Raw genomic sequence first — 16,978 nt, 5'->3', positions numbered from 1 at the left:
GAGAGAGAGAGAGAGAGAGAGAGTAGAACCCAGCATCATAATTCATTTCTTCCTGTCTTTCGTCAGAGGAAACCGTCAAGTATCGAGCTTAGTAATTTATATGAGGAACTGTGTGTGTGTGTGTGTGTGTGTGTGTGTGTGTGTGTGTGTGTGTGTGTGTGTGTGTGTGTGTGTGTGTGTGTGTGTGTGTGTGTGCGCGCAGGGAGATTGGAGCTGCAGTTATTAGACATAAAACACACACACACACACACACACACACACATGCACATGCACACATGCACACACACACACACACACACACACACACACACACACACACACACACACACACACACACACACACACACACACACACACACACACATTGTCTGTGTGTGGTGTGTGTGTGTGTACACCTACGTGTGAATGTGAATGAATGTGTCAACCCAATATCCTGCCTATCTACAAGCTTGATCAGTCAATGTAGATTGATTTATGTTTTGTTATTCTTCATCTATTTATTTATTTGTTACAAATTTGAATAGGTCTTAACTTGTTAAAGACCTTTACAGGCCGGGGGAGAAATGGGTGGAATTTTGATTTGATGGGAAACATCTTCACTTTACTCATTCTGTCTGTCTGGTTTTAAGAGCGGCATGTGACAAATAAAGGTTAAATTGAAAGGTTGAATTGAGCCAGTGTGAATATCTTATAAACTGAAGTGATATGACTTTCTTGTTATCATTAAGGACATGAGCAGTGTTCTGAATCTGAATCTGGTCTGATTTATTGGGGAGAGCTGTAAAGACACCATTACACTAGTTGAATGAGTCTAATGAAGATGAACACCTGGACACGTTTTTCCAATTCCTGCAGATAAGTCCTTTAATACTTGATTAATCTTAAGGTGATAGTAGGATGACTTTGAATTTTGTCTTAATGTGACTGGTGAAAGTCAGGTCTGAGACCCTGTCTATTGACTACACCAAGAAGTCTGGCTTATGTTTTTAACATTGGCCTATACCGATTAAAGCTGGCTCCAAAAACAATTACTTCAGTAGTACTCGCATTACCCTTTCACCCAACACACACTTCCAAATGGCTTCTGAGTGTTCACTCAAACATGTCTGCCAGCGTACATAAAACAACGCATGGTGGAGGGCATCAGTGGGCTGATGCCGGTGGCCAGACGGTCTCAGACGACACACGCGGCCATAAATAACAGGTCAATAAGAGCGCCAGCTGGAGTGTTGTCCCCTCCTGCCCTCCATCATTGCCTCCATCTCGTTCTCCGTCTGTCTCGACATTTCTGTCTCTCTCCTTCTCACTCCTGATCTGGCCTCAGAATTTACTGTATCTCTCTCGCAAGGCCAATTTATGTCGTCGTATTGCACGCGGCACGTCGATAATAGCAGATAATGATATACAAGCTTCTGTGAGCTTGAAGATCAGCTATTTATTAGTGTGCGACACCATTGTACGATGAAGTATAAATCAGGCTTCAGTCTTATTTTGTCTCAATTTCTCTTAGACTGTCTGTATGAGTGGTTGGTGGATGCCTCTCTCTCTCTCTCTCTCTCTCTGTCCGTCTCTTTCGCTCTCTGCGTGTCCCTCGCTCCGGCTTTCTCTCCGTCCTCTGTCCTTCTTATCTTCCGCCCTCCCCCTCATTTCACACAGTATGTGTCCTCTGTCCTGTTCTTTGTGTCTCCCTTCCTGTCTTCCCTCTCCCCCGCCCTCTACTGTGTATCTCCCTCTGTCACGCTCTCTGGCTCCAGCCCTGCAACGGTCCCCATATCCACTGTGTTCTCCTGTGCGCTGGTGATGATAGCATTATTACTGAGTCTGTTCCTCTCTATGAGGATCCATTTGGTTCCTGTCAATCATTCAGCTGGGGAGTCTGTGTGTCCGTCCGTCCGTCCGTCCGTCCGTCCCTCCGTCCCTCCGTCCGTCCGTCCGTCCGTCCCTCCCTCCCTCCCTCCCTCCCTCCGTCCAGTGCTTTGGTCCCAAACAATATATCTTGTATATTGAACGATTGGCTGGATTGCCATGGAATGTTTGGTGCACCTTTGTGATCCACAGAGGTTGAACCTCTTTTCCTCTAGCGCCACCATTATGCCAGATTCTAATGAGCAGATTGCATTGAAACTGTGCTTGCTCCCTGGAGAATGAACCCTTACTACACTTGAGTGGCCCCATGCCCTTTCTTGTACCACCACCCTCAGGCGAAAATGACAGTTTTGGACAACATATATGACAGGCAGATTACAGGAAGAAACCTACTGATTTTGGTGACCCTGTGACCTTTCTACTAGCCCCACCCTTCAACCACAATTTCTAGTTCAGCGTAAAGAGCATTAGCAAGCAGGGCCTTAGACTCTTGACCTTGCTGTTAACTGTAACCCATTGCTTTTGTATAATCATTACAAATGCTAAATTAAAACTAAGTATTGTTGTGTTTGAAGGCTAATAATATCCTTGGTTGACAAAATGGAATTATTCTATCATATGATAATATAATCTACATTTTAATTTAATTTCAGGATATTGACGTATCCAAAGTAAAATAACTCCCTGTGTGCGTGTGCGCGTGTGCGTGCATGCGTGCGTGCGCCTATTCATATGTACACATGGATGTACAGTAGATCAGTGTCTATCAACCTTTTTTGTTCCAAGGCACACCTGGCATAGCCAAAAAATCCCAGGGCACACCTAGATATACGGTATATATATATATATATAATTATATATATATATATATATATATATATACGGTATATCTATATACACACACTAGGGGTGTGCCGATACACTAATTTCACGAAACGATACGATACGATATTGGGCACACAACTTCAATACGATTTCGATACGATACGCACTTTTTTATCATGAAAATATATGGGGGAGAAAAAAAGCAAATGCAAACAAATATTTCTGTTTTTGCATTATTCAGACATGCAAACTTGTAGCTTTTCAGCTTCCACTAGCCGTTTTGAATCCAAATAGGGCAATAGTGTGACACCTGACCCGAAAAAAAAACAGCATTTTGTCACCCTTTTCACCTCGGGGCTGTTTGAATGCCTGATTATTATTATTGTAAAAAAAAAAAAAAAAAGTTTTTTTCTTTCTTTTTTTTTTCTTTTCAAAATGATATTTTTTTCAAACCTTCTTCAAACGGCGCGGCACACCTCAGCAGTAGCCCCGGCCCAAAATTGGGACGTTTGCCAGGGTTGATATACACTGCAGTAGATAATTGCATCATCAGCTGTCATTCTATTTCCCTATACACTAATTGTCAATTGTCCCTAAGGGCTTTCTGAAATGCCGACACAGATAGTGGCTTAATGAGAAGTTCTATTTGTACTTATAAGATAAAACAGCAAGGTTAAATTGTTTGTACAAGTAAGGCTTATTTATGCTTCAGTGCAGAAAAATGCCAGACAAAATGTATGTATTTCCCACTGAAAAACACTATCTAATTAACCTAATTCATTCTCACTTCTCGTATTAAAAACTCAATGCATTATGATTGATCTACTCTTACAGGAAACTTTCTCAATACAATAATCAACCCAGCAACTACAAAAAAGAAAAGGAAAAACAAAAAGAATACTAATCAAGACCAAAAAAAGTGCTTACTCAAAGAACAGTAATGGGCACAAAATATCATTGTGAGAGTTGTTACAGTATGAGTGCCGGGACCATTTATTTACTGTATCAAACAACCCTATTGTTGTGAGAGTGTGAGATTTATTGTTTCCAGATATTATGTACTGTATAGCAGAGCAGAGCTCTGTATTAGCAACTGGAAAATCTGCATTCACATTGCACAATGCAGTACTTGAGTATTGTGTCCATGAATCATGAATGAATCATCATTACTTTTGCATGTCGAGTCCTCTGCTCCAATGCCAAAATGAAAATCCTTTCAAGAACATCACACTTGGGTGTATTGCAGTATGCCATCAATGATACTATGTCAGTGATACAGCGTGGTTGCTTGCAATATTCATACAATCATAAACATGCCCAGGCACCACATTTTACACAATGTATTTAATTACATTAAGTACAGGCATTCCTATTTTAGGCACATTTTCAAAAACATTCTTTTTTATTTCTCAAATAACAAACATAGCAGATCTACAAGCTCACAATGCACCACAATAAGTATAACAAAAAAAACCCGTTCTAAAGCCGAAATGGCAAAAATAGCCGATCTACAAGCTCACAACACTTTCAGACTCAACATGTCTGAATCTGGATTTCATCGTATGATGATGTACAGTACTTATATAGGGCTTTCGTGGTATTCTCTATATTTGTATGCTGTTCTTGCTCTCCACTGCAGGTGGGTTAAACTGGGTCAGAAATGTGAAGATAATTAGGTTTTGTACTGACGGCAGGGTCAAACAGATACAACCTAATGTAGCGCTGTTGACATGTGTGGCAAGATTTTTCTTCTTTTTGTAACCTTTATTTTATTTATCCAGGGGAGGTTCGCTGAGCATGAATGCTCTTTTTCTCAGCAATGCCCTGCATATGCTTCACAATCACACAGACACACAGTTTTATAAAAGTTTATCGTTTTTCTGATGGCTGTTGGGGTGAATGGGTGTGATACAATGTTGGCACGGTACAGTAGCCTCTATGTTTCTGCAAATCACAACATACATAGAAGGTGGACGTACAGTATATTAATCCCCAAAATGTTGCGTGTCAACGTTTCTATATGCGGACCATGTCGACCCAATCTTCTATCTTTCCATATTGAAGTACACTCTAACTGATAAACCTATTATTTTGTTGCTGTTGGGTAGAAATCTCGTTTCTCCAAAACAGTAACTTTTCAGGAAATGGAACAAAATATTTCAGAAATTGTGAAAATAGCAGCTTGTAGATCGGCTTTTGAATACAGGACTTTTACTTGTCACAGAGTACCTACTTATTGTGGTATTGCTACTTTTACTTAAGTAAAAAATCGGAGTACTTCTTCCACCACTGGCCTCTCGGGGCTCAGGCCTGCTGCTGACAGCGTTCTGAAACGTTGAGATGCAACATATCAGTGGTTTTCACTTTTCAGAAATGTACAAACAGCAAAATCTCTTCTCTGGTGAATGGGTTGGGTGTGTGGGGAGTAAGGAGCATGAAGGAAGGCTAGCTGCATGGGGTGATGATGATGATGATGATGATGATGATAATGATGATGATGGTGGCGGTGGCAGGGAGACAGTGATGATGTCATGGACTTTTAGGGTTGAGGAAAGGAGGAAGGAGGCCATGGGTGAATAAGGGAGGGGTTACACCAGGATCTGCAGTTTATCTGCAATGCATCAGTACCTCTCTCTCTCTCTCTCGCTCTCTCTCCCCCCCCCCAATCTCTCTGCATCTGTAGCTAACATTAGACGCAATGTGCTTTACTGTAGAGAGAATTCAGCTCTATAGGATCCGAACAAATAATACTGTTCCACATTCTCTACCTCATCCACCCCCCAGAGGCAATAACAACTAAAAGAAAGAGAAATGGATGACTGTTGCTCTGAGAACCGGTGGGGGGGGGAGGGGGGCGGAGGAAAATAGGACAGCTACTTGAAGTTTATATCTTCTTGTAAAGAGGGGCTGTGGTTTTGTACAGTTGGATGCCAGGATCATGGAACAACTGTAACACCACCTGGGGCTCCGATTACAACTGTGGCCAACAATTGCACCAATGCGTGCACTCAGATTACTCTATGGTGGTGCAGATAAAACCACCCACCAGTGTGTAACTGTTCCCTGCTGTGTTGTGCTTTATACACAATATTAAAAGTGCACGTACAATTTCTCCTTACCTTTTTAGTGCTTCTACTGTCTTCTACACCTGACCACTGAGTCATTTTATTGTGTTGCCATTACAGGCATAATTACAGGTGGTCAGGGAAGATCTTTTATTGTATTAAAAAAAAAGAAAAGTCCATCAAATTTAAGAAAACTTTTGAACTACTAGGTGTAGTTTAGGGGAAAAGGGAAAAGAGGAGATGCCTGAGGAATGTCTTTGACAGAAACATTGCAATATTTCATAATTTCATTCTTTATTGAGCAAATAGGGAAATATTGGCTGTTAAGGGCTTGATATACTTTGTTGACCGCGCTGTGTCACACTCCGAAAATAGCAGATCTATACTAGCTCACAATGCATTGCAGTGTGACCCGTTGTAGATGAGCTATTTTCAGTGTGCAACACTGGCGTGCAAATAAGTATAAATATGAATATGTCTAAGAAAAAAGCACACTGTCTTCACTTACAAAAAAATATGGATAGGGATAAGGATAATTCCTTTTAACAGGACGTTCATGAAAGTCCTTGCGGGCTTGTTTCCAATGAGGGCCTGTGAGCAATTAGGGGTTAAGAGTCTTGCTCAGGGACAAATTTCATTTCATCGACACATATGCTGGCGTGGCCTGGAATCGTACCTGGGGCAACCAGGGCCTCTGGCTCCCTAGGCGGGCTCACTAACCACTCAGCTATGGCCGCCCCTCATACAATGTTTTGGTCACTCAGACCTTCGACGGGCATGCCTGTTGAGAGAATCAATTTTAAATTCCTGGTTAAGTTGGGTTAGGGTTTCGGTAGCGCTGTCGCCTCACAGCTAGAAGGTCCTGGGTTCGATTCCCGCCGGGGACGCTGTTGGCGCTGGGGGCGTGTCTTCTCCTCCGCGTCATCAGCGCCCATACCCTAGGTGGGGTTGGCGAAAGGGCCTACTCTGTGTGGAGTTTGCATGTTCTCCCCGTGTCTCCTAGGGTAGTTAATACCCTCACAAAAACATGTAGTAATCCTGGTCACTATACTGCCTCCCCCTGGTCAGCCGGGGCGCCTGATGGAGGGGAAGGGAACTGGTTGGAATAACGTGTTCCTTCCACGCGCTACGTCCAACCAGGGAAACTCCCCCCTGTCAGGTGACAAGAAGGTCAGTTGGCTCTCATGCATTGAAGGAGGCATGAGCTCGGCCCTCGCCTCCCTAGGCTGGTGGGGGGAGTGTAGTGCCCAGGATCACTTAGCAAATTGGCACCGGGTGAAAAAAGGGTTACAAAATCGAGGGATAAAAATTATTTAGGGCTAGGGTTACCCTAACCCCAATCTGGGAACCCAGCGCCAAATGAAAAGGAAAAACAGCGCCCTCTGCTGTTTTTGACTATCTCAGTTGGCTCTGGGCGGAAGAAAACGTAGCACCCGTGCGCAAGGAAACCGGGGTTTTGGTCTGCCTTCAGCGCATCACTTCCGGTGGTGCGACTATGTTTTCATTCCCACTAACAATATTTCTACACGGAACACTAACACCACTTCTCCCAGAGAACATGGATCGTTTTGGTTATAAGCCCACTTGTTTCTATGATGAAAGAGCAAGTTAAAATGTGAATATCTTTCCGTGGTTTTGTCTGCTCCGCGGACGCTATTGTTAAATCAGTTTCGGTTGGTTTCGAGAGGGGAAGGATCGACGGACACGTGAATCCCGCCCACTACATTTGATTGGGTAAAGCGCGGTAAAGATTGGGTAAAGCTGCTTCCTGATCTGAAGGCACGCCCACTTGTAGCCCAGTGCGCACACGTTATGACGAACCTCCCCGACAGATTCAAACGCAGAGCAGAATCTGTTCTTGAGAGATTACCCTAACCCTAACCCTTCCAGTACGACCCAGAAACCAAGAGACAGACCCTGCAGTGAGTGAGCGGTGTTTGTGCGGGCACGTTGTCGTGGTGGAGCAGCCACGACTCGTCTCTTCACAGAGCCCGCCTGCTGCGCCGAACCCAGTCAGGCGATTGAGGACCTGCTGGTAGAAGTGCTCGTTGACTGACCCTGCCTGAGGTACAAACTCACGATGGAATATTGACACAGACCAGTACGGAACTTTGGGAGATGTAAATGATTTGCCTGTCTTGTATTGAAATGGTGCACAATGCACATCACTGTTGAACTGGAAGAAGGCTTTACAGGGCAAATAAAATGAAACTGGCTGAAGCAACACTTTGAAAATAAAGTTGCAGATTTGGTATCTATGTAAATTTTAAATTTTAAATGAATAAAGGTTGACCGAGTTGCTCACTGGTAAAACATTAGGGTTAAGCACCTTGCACCTCAGTGGTAGTTAATGAGGAAGAGGAGAGTGTCCACCTGGTCACAACCTACTCCTCTGAACTTCAGGGTCCCACTGCGTTATTCACTGTATTGTTTCTTTCTTTGAATGTGTAGAGCACAAACAAGTGTGACATGATTTTCTTCTATAGCACTGTTTCTCAGCGTTCGGTCCGGGTACCACCGTGGATCCAATTCGACCCTTCTGGGTCTGTATACTCTCTCATTTTACAGTGTAGATTGGGGTCCCAGACCCCCAGAATATGCTATCAAATGGGGGTCAGCGGCCTAATGCATATCAAAATAGGGGTTCTTGAAATGAAAAATGTTGAGAATCACTGTTGTGTTCTAGGGACAGAGATAGATTCATTTCACACCTATTTCCTTCATGACTGTAAAGCCAGTATACTGTAGAGGCTTTGTGCCTCAACTGGAAGGAAAGTTATAGAGCAGCTGATACACTGACTAAATGACGTCCTCACTGAAGGAAATGTGCATGGTTTTACAACCTAACAATAGAGACGGAGAGAAGGCAACAACCAATGAGGCAACATTTAGTCATCCCATTGCCCTCTGGTGTTACACATTTATGGTGCTAAGCAGAGCTGAGTCCCTGAATGGCCCTGTCGGGCCCAGACTCAGGGGTCCAAAGGTCCGAAAACAGGGACAACTGAGACCCACCGTTCCAGAGCCTGACACTTCATTTCAGAAGCTGAACCAAAAAGGCCCTACAGTACTGTGCAGATGTGCATTTTATGAACAGGCAAAGTTGGCAACCACCCGGGACCCAGAGCAATGAGGGCCCCCAAGGGCTCATTCATGTCAGTCAGAAGTTCCCCACGGAATGTTCTGCTCAAGAATCGCCTAAAGGCTAAATATTCAGTTTCGCTGTCCTTTCTGGCTGACCATGGCATTGCCCCTGGGCCTTCTATATACTCTAGAAGAGGTAACTACGGTAATGCCTGCATTTACATACTATAGGTGTTAGGCTTCAAGTTTGGGGCTGAGACGGGCCCATGGTCTGAGATCCGGTCCCGGCACTAAGCCTGTTTCCAAGCCTATTTTGCTTATACCGAGGATTTTGCTGAGCTTGCACACTATTCTATTTTGGTAGAACTGTCTAGCTTCACATTTATCCAGTCACACACACTCACACAGGGGAGTTGCACAGTAAAACTGTTTCCTACAATTGGCCACTAAGCGGCTCCACTGGGGCAGTTGGGGTCAAAGTGCCTTGCTTTAGGGTAACTCACAGGAGGGCAAAAGCCCCATTATACTTATTTGTGTGGCGGTGTCACACGGCGTAAGTAGCAAATCTACATGGTCACAATGCGATGATGAAGCACAACACACAACTACGGTATGCAGTAAGTGTAAATCAGTCTATAACGATTGGTTCATCACATACCAGCAAGAATATTCAACTGTTTTCAAATATGTATGAAACAGTGAGCGTCAGCGATTTGAAACTACGACATCTGAGCCACTTATCTTGGTTGCCAGAGCCCTTGTTTGATTTCTGTTGATAGATACAGTACTAAATAGCAGATATTCAAGCTTACAACATGTCACGTATAGCTTCCTCATGATACACACAATCAATAGACCTTGGAAACTCCAGTACTCCTTCAAGCAGCAAGAATACTTTATGCTACGCTGCTTAACATGGAAGATGAATGTACTAGTAAGTGATATAATCCACACTGCCTTTGGTATGTTTTGCACTACTTATTTTTTTTTCACTTGTATGTGAAGTTCTTTTGTCCCTATACCATGACCATCAGCATGTATTCACAATGTAAGCTGTTAATAATGTCCCTATCCAATGTCATCCAAGGCCAGTTATTGTATATTTATTGTATTCTGTGTAAATCGTTTCTCATTTCTCTTCTACTGTCTGTTTTCTGCTAGTGCTGCAAGAAGTCTTTGTTTATGTTCCAAGGTCAGTCAGGACGCACGCACGCACGCATAATGCATGCATGCATAATGCACACACACAAGCACGCATGCAAGCAAGCTCACACACATGTGCGTGCAGTGCACACACACACACACACACACACACACACACACACACACACACACACACACACACACACACACACACACACACACACACACACACACACACACACACACACACACATTTCTCAGAGTTAAATTAACACTGAAGATTTTCACGATTCCACGTTTTTTCTCAGTGGAGGAAGAAGAACTCGGCGCACACCTACGTTACACCGCCAATCCAACCAATATGCTCATATACTGTATGGAGATCTCTGTATCTGTCAGCCCTTGTCCCTTTTATGCCCATATATGGAGATCGCTGATGTCTTCAGTAAATGCCCATATATGGGCATGCCCCCTTTTTTGCCCATATAAAGCTGACTGATTTGTTTGTGCCTGATGCCAGGTTACCCCATATGTGGGTGTACCGTAGCTGCACTGGGAACTCCTTGTGGTTTTGGCTGAGTCATAGTAGTGACATCTATCTCTCTCTCTCTCTCTCTCTCTCTCTCTCTCTCTCTCTCTCTCTCTGTCTCTCTCTCTGTCTGTCTGTCTGTCTCTCTGTCTGTCTGTCTGTCTCTCTGTCTGTCTGTCTGTCTGTCTGTCTGTCTGTCTGTCTGTCTGTCTGTCTGTCTGTCTGTCTGTCTGTCTGTCTGTCTGTCTGTCTGTCTGTCTGTCTGTCTGTCTGTCTCTCTCTCTCTCTCTCTCTCTCTCTCTCTCTCTCTCTCTCTCTCTCTCTCTCTCTCTCTCTCTCTCTCTCTCTCTCTCTAGTATCTACAGTATGTATCTGTCTCTCTGCTCTCTTATTGTTGCCAGTATGCTGGAACACCGCCAGTGTTGTGACATCATAGTTTTAATCTGCAGAGTCACTCATCATCCTCTCCTCTCCTCTCCTCTCCTCTCCTCTCCTCTCTACAATCATCCAACCCTCCCACTCTCTTCTCCACCTTGACACTAGCAGTTTTTTCCCCTTCTTTTTGTCTCCCATTTTATTTATCTCCCTTCTCTCATCACTTTTATTGACTTAAAAAAAAAGGTGCTGGGTGAATCATCACTTACGTCCTAAAACAGATTACCTTGAAATATTTTTTCTATTTTCCTTGATGAAAAACAAAACAAAAAAGGTCCTTGAGGAGCTTGTAACAAAGTTACAAGCTCCACTGTGCAATGTCACTGTAAATCTTGCAATGCGTGGTAGGTCGCCAGGCCCTCATACACAGCAAATTACCCAGTGCAGTCAGGACTTCGCGGTGTATACAGTTCAAATTGGCATTGCGGGACATCCCAAGGATAGTAGAAAACGCATAGCTGTAGCATTTATAAAGCTGCTGTTTTAACCACACCAGGGTCCCTATTTTGGGCCGAACATTTGGTGACAATAGCAGATCTACAAGCTTACCACACGTCGCAATGCGATGCGTTGTGAGCTTATGAATCAGCAATTTTCAGTGATTTAGTGTATAGCGAAAACAGGAGAGGGCTCAATTTAGAGCCCTGGGGGACAGCCAACTAAGTAAAGGGTTTAAGTGGTTATGCCCTTGTATATACTTGTCATTATATACGCGTCGCCGTGTGGCACGTTGTGAGCTTTTAAAATTTGAAATTAGACAATTGCCCGGGACCCAAACTAGTGAAAATAGCAGATCTACAAGCTCACAGCGCGGCGTGTTGTAAGGGGACATGTACCCATAAAAATTGGTCCGCGACACAAAAATGGGTCCCGACAAACTGTTTTGGAAACAGCGCAGTATACTGTATACTGTAGTTAGAAGTGCATCACTGTGGGGCGGTGCATACCTCATAAATAAGGCTAAAGTGCTTAACTGGCCGGGTTTGAATCCGGCCCTTTGCTGCATGTCATTCTCCTCTCTCTCGCGCCTTTAGTTTCCTGTCCCTCTGTTCAACGTCTCTATCATAATAATGCAGGAATTCTGAAACATTATTACTGTATATAGTACATTAAGGAAGGATTTCACAGGATATTATGTATTTCTTTTAAATTATGTATGTGCATAATATTACATACTCCAACAAGAGTAGAGCTATACCTTAAAAACCATGAACGCCTAGGTGCGCTGCACTCTCTCCATTAATTCCTTTATTTAAAGGTTAAAATTGTCTGATTCTCGCTTTAACCTTTAAATAAAGGAAATAATGGAGAGAGTTTAGCTTTGTTCATGGAGTGAAAAGATGCTGAAAAGAACAGATTTGCAAGCTCAGTCAAGCAGATCTTCAGGTTAGTTTGATTGAGTATTATCTCTCAAGACATTTTGAGGAGGTTTTCCTTTTTTTCCCTCCTTTTTTTTTTTTTTTTACAGAATTGATTCCCAGATTGGTATGAATTAAACATGAATGTCCTGTAAAAGAGGACAAAGAGGAAGATGTACAGTAGCCTGCAGTAGTATCCTATGCACTTTGACCTTGTGTTTAGTGCTGTAATGGTGACTCATCACACAGAAATACTGCCACAGCAGGGGGGGGGGACCACACATTAGTGCACGTTGTGTTAAATCCTAGTGATAACTTAACCACTATACTCTCACATCCCTATTCTGGGCGTGTCATATTAGGCAAACATTCAGTGAAATTGGATGAACAATCAGTGAGAAGATTTGGTGTAGAGGGAAAAAAGGATGGGGCCTAGTTAGTATAGACTCCTGGGGGACTCCAGTCAATGAAGTATATAGAGTTTAAGTGGTTATAAGTACCTATGTGAATCAGTATATTCAGCACAGTATTATGGGTGCTCAGTAACATACAGTACCATCCCATATACTGTACTGTTTGATAGGAGGATTACGATATCATCATAATAATATACATATACAAATGAATAAATGTAATCTTGTCCAATCTGTATGGTAGAGTATATTGATACAATATAACTTATACAATTGGGGTGGTTGTATTTGTCTCCCTGCTCTTCTATTGGGACACTAAGATCGTGTCAAAGGTCATGTCTCACCTAGACACAGGATCTGAAACAAATTTTGACCTGATGGTCAAGATTCAATTTATCCCCTGAGCAAACAGGCAGGCAGGCTCTATTAGTTCAATGGTAAAAAATGTCAGCACTTGCGCTGGAAACTTGGTTCAAATCCAGGGTAGAAGAGGAAAGTTACATAGTGCAGCTTTAATATTGAGTCACATTGACATGCAGGCAGCATATGACAAACTGTGATGACTCAGCTGGTGTGGTGTGTGTGCGTACGCGTTTATGAATTATAGATTTTTATTGATTGGCTGTTGACCTTGCCCAAATGTGAAGTAATATGTCATAGAGGACTGATGTCATACATGACTGGCGTCCGAGATCCTCCCCGATCCTGAGATCGACACGATTCAATGTTTTATACTTTAGTGTTTACATGTTCCATTGCCGTCCTATTTTTCAAAGCAAATGTCTTACATGAGGCTCGAGCTTGTAGATCAGCTATTTTCCTATACGAAAACATACATATAAGGCTAAGTGCTTAAGAAGTTACACGTCGGCCTAGACTGCTGGCGTAGCGGTCCAGGCACCTAGGCTCAGTGTGTTGCGGGTTCGAGTCCCGATCCCGACGGCCTTTGCTGCATGTCACTCCCTAACCTCTCTCTCCCCATTTCCGGTCAGCCTACTGTTCTGTCAATAAAAGCATAAAAGCCCAAAAATAAATCTTTAAAAAAAAAGAAGTTACACGTCCACCTCTCTGTTTAGTTTATTTTTTACAAAATTTGGTGTCGGTGTAAACACTGTCACTGATTTAGCAGCATACCGCATACATTATGCTTTGGAAAATGATGTGCAGTATAATGTCAAGTAAGTATAACGTGAGTGAGCTAAACATGGCAGTAACCGGTGGTATGGTCCTTTAACAGAACAACCCCAATGTGTCTTTTTACTGAGACTGCAATAAAGCACCTCTGAAGTGATATGGATTTGTTTAGACTGCTGCCATTAGACCTTTCTGAGAGTTTGTTTTAACCCATTCAATCCGGTCATTTTGGATTTCTTTGGCTATTCAAAAATAAAAAAATATATTTTTTTTAAAGCGAACATTTGTAAAATATTTAGTTCCAGCTAGGGACCTCCAGACGCAAATAATTGAGTTACAAATATTCGCTTTTAAAAATAGATATATTCAAAGATTTGCACACATTTTCAAAATAAATAAATCTAAAGTGACACAGATGCGTTCCCGGATTGAATGGGTTAAAAAGAGCTGATGATCTCCTCCAGAGGGAAATAAGATCTATTTCTGCAACAGCCTGTTTCAGCTGGGTCCTCCAGGGAAGGAGCTGCACAGAAAAGAGAGGTGCATGCATACTGTAGACTAGAGAGAGCAGTTGCAGTATGTGCAGTTGTGCAGTATGTGGGTGTGTGCTTACTTTATGTACTTCTTGTAATCTTATGAAGAGAGAGAGACGAGGACAATACTGGAAAGTTAGTTCATTTTACAGTCCTTGCCAAACTGATAATTTAAGCATTATTTGTAGGTCATTGTTTTGGCGCGTATAGCTATTAGGGAATTAATGTAGTCAATGGAAATCAGATCAGAGAAGGATTTCAAACCCTTGTCTTGTGTGATTAAGTGTGTTTGCTTCTGAGATGCGCTCAGGGATCTTTCGGAACTCTGATAAATTCATTGGCAGATTCAGTCATTTGGAAAGAGGGATATTCTGCCACAGTCAAACATGCCAGAAAATTAATTTAGTGTGTGTGTGTGTGTGTGTGTGTGTGTGTGTGTGTGTGTGTGTGTGTGTGTGTGTGTGTGTGTGTGTGTGTGTGTGTGTGTGTGTGTGTGTGTGTGTGTGTGTGTGTGTGTGTGTGTGTGTGTGTGTGTGTGTGTGTGTGTGTGTGTGTGTGTGTGTGTGTGTGTTTTGGGGGTACGTATACACATTGTCATAAAGTGTAAAATCTCAAAGTTGGTCCATTTTGTTTCTGGTTGGGGAGAGTATAATCATTGAAAATAAGTCAAGGGTCTTCACGAGTGTGTGTGTGTGTGTGTGTGTGTGTGTGTGTGTTTATACTTAATTACCCCTTGCATTTGTCCTCTGCATTTGAATCATCTCAACTACTTAGGAGCGGTGAGCAGCCACAGTGCAGAGCCCGGGGACCAACTCCAGTCTAGCATGTCTGTTGGTGGGGGAGGAAAGCAGTACTACTGTACTAAGAGGAAACTACACAAACACAGGAAGAACATACAAACTCCACACACAAATGCCCGGGTTCGAACCCAGAACATTGTTGCTGAGAGGCGACCGCGCCACTGCTGTACCACCATGTGTTAGTGATGCATACAGATTACTAACTCTTCATTTTTTAGGCTTCTCCAGTTGCTCCATGTATGACAGGAGGCTCTATTTGGTCTGGGTCAAAATGGCCCATTTTCCACTTTTATTTTAAAACAAAAAAATATTTGTAACTTTTGAAACATGATCTAGCATAGAGGTAGATGGCAGTCATCAAACGCATGCACGTGCATGCACGCACGCATATATTATATACAGTATAGGTATTTTTGGACTAAGGCTACCATTGTCACAGGTGACGGTGAATAAGCGGAGCACAAGAGATAACAGGAGATGTGGGAGAGACAGATTGAGAGCACTGCAAAGCGTAAAAATGGACCAGAGTTAAACTAAAACACCCTCTGGGTTTTACTGTGTGGGAGAGACCAGGAGGCGGTCCAGCTCTGCTGCAAAGAGGCTGAGCTGCCGAGTCATGATACAGCTGGAATAAGGGTGAGGGGGGGGGGGGGGGAGATGGAGGGAGAGCCAGAGAAAGAGAGGGAGATGGAGGGAGAGAGAGAGGTAGAGATTAATGGGGGGTGAGAAAGAGGGAGAATGGAAGAGATGGATGGAGGGAGAATAAAGGGAGACGGAGAGAGAGAGTAATAAATGCATGGATGGAGACTGAGAGAGAGGGAGGGATAGTGGGATACAGACTAGAGAGTAGAGAGAGGGGGCAAGGATATAGAGAGAGGGGTAGAGAGACCGACAGACAGACAGACAGACAGACAGACTTTTATAATTGCAAAAGCATTGGCATCAAAATATACTTAGAGTACCAAACGTAAAAGTACTAAAAATGAACATTTTCATACTATTAAAAAAATGTTTAGGAGATCTACAAGCAACACGTCATGATGTGACGCATTGTGAAATACTCAAGTGAAGTCAAAGTGTTGCAGAATTACTTGAGTAAATGCACATAGTTACTTTCCACAACTGGTGACTATTGAAGGAGTAATGTATACACGTTATAGAGTATAATTCTAGAAGAGGGGAGGGCGAGGTGTTGTTACATAAGTGCAGTGGTGTTTGAGGGAAGAGAGGGAGGGAGAGACAATGAAAGAGAGGGAGATGGAGAGAGAGGAAGAGATTAATGGGGTGTGAGAAAGAGGGAGAATGGAAGAGATGGATGGAGAGAGTAATAAATGCATGGATGGAGAGAAAGAGAGGGAGGGAAGAGGGATACAGACTAGAGAGAGGGGGCGAAGATATAGATATAGAGAGGGGGAGAGAGACAGACAGACAGAGAGACAAGACAGAGGGATGGAGGGTGAGAGAAAGAGAAAAGGAAGAATGGAGAGCATAGGAACCCTGATGTGATGAGCAGTGGATGAAGTATTTTTTTCTTATAAGTAAAGTAACAATACTTTACAACTAAACAAAGTTGTTTTTATATCTGCTCTGTAAAGCGACTTTGAGTACCTAGAAAAGCGCTATATAAATCGTAAGTATTATTATATTATTATTATTACCACTTACAGTAACACAAATACTTAATTAAAATAATTAAAAGGCCTATGTTCAAAATGTACTTTAATAATTGTAAAAGTACAAAAGTATTGACATCAAAATATACTTAGTACCAAACGTAAAAGTACATTTTCATA

Source organism: Gymnoscopelus braueri (assembly GCF_963280865.1).
Source record: "Gymnoscopelus braueri genome assembly, chromosome: 22".
NCBI classification, from domain to species: Eukaryota; Metazoa; Chordata; class Actinopteri; order Myctophiformes; family Myctophidae; genus Gymnoscopelus; species Gymnoscopelus braueri.
Note: the sequence above shows the minus strand (reverse complement) of the source record.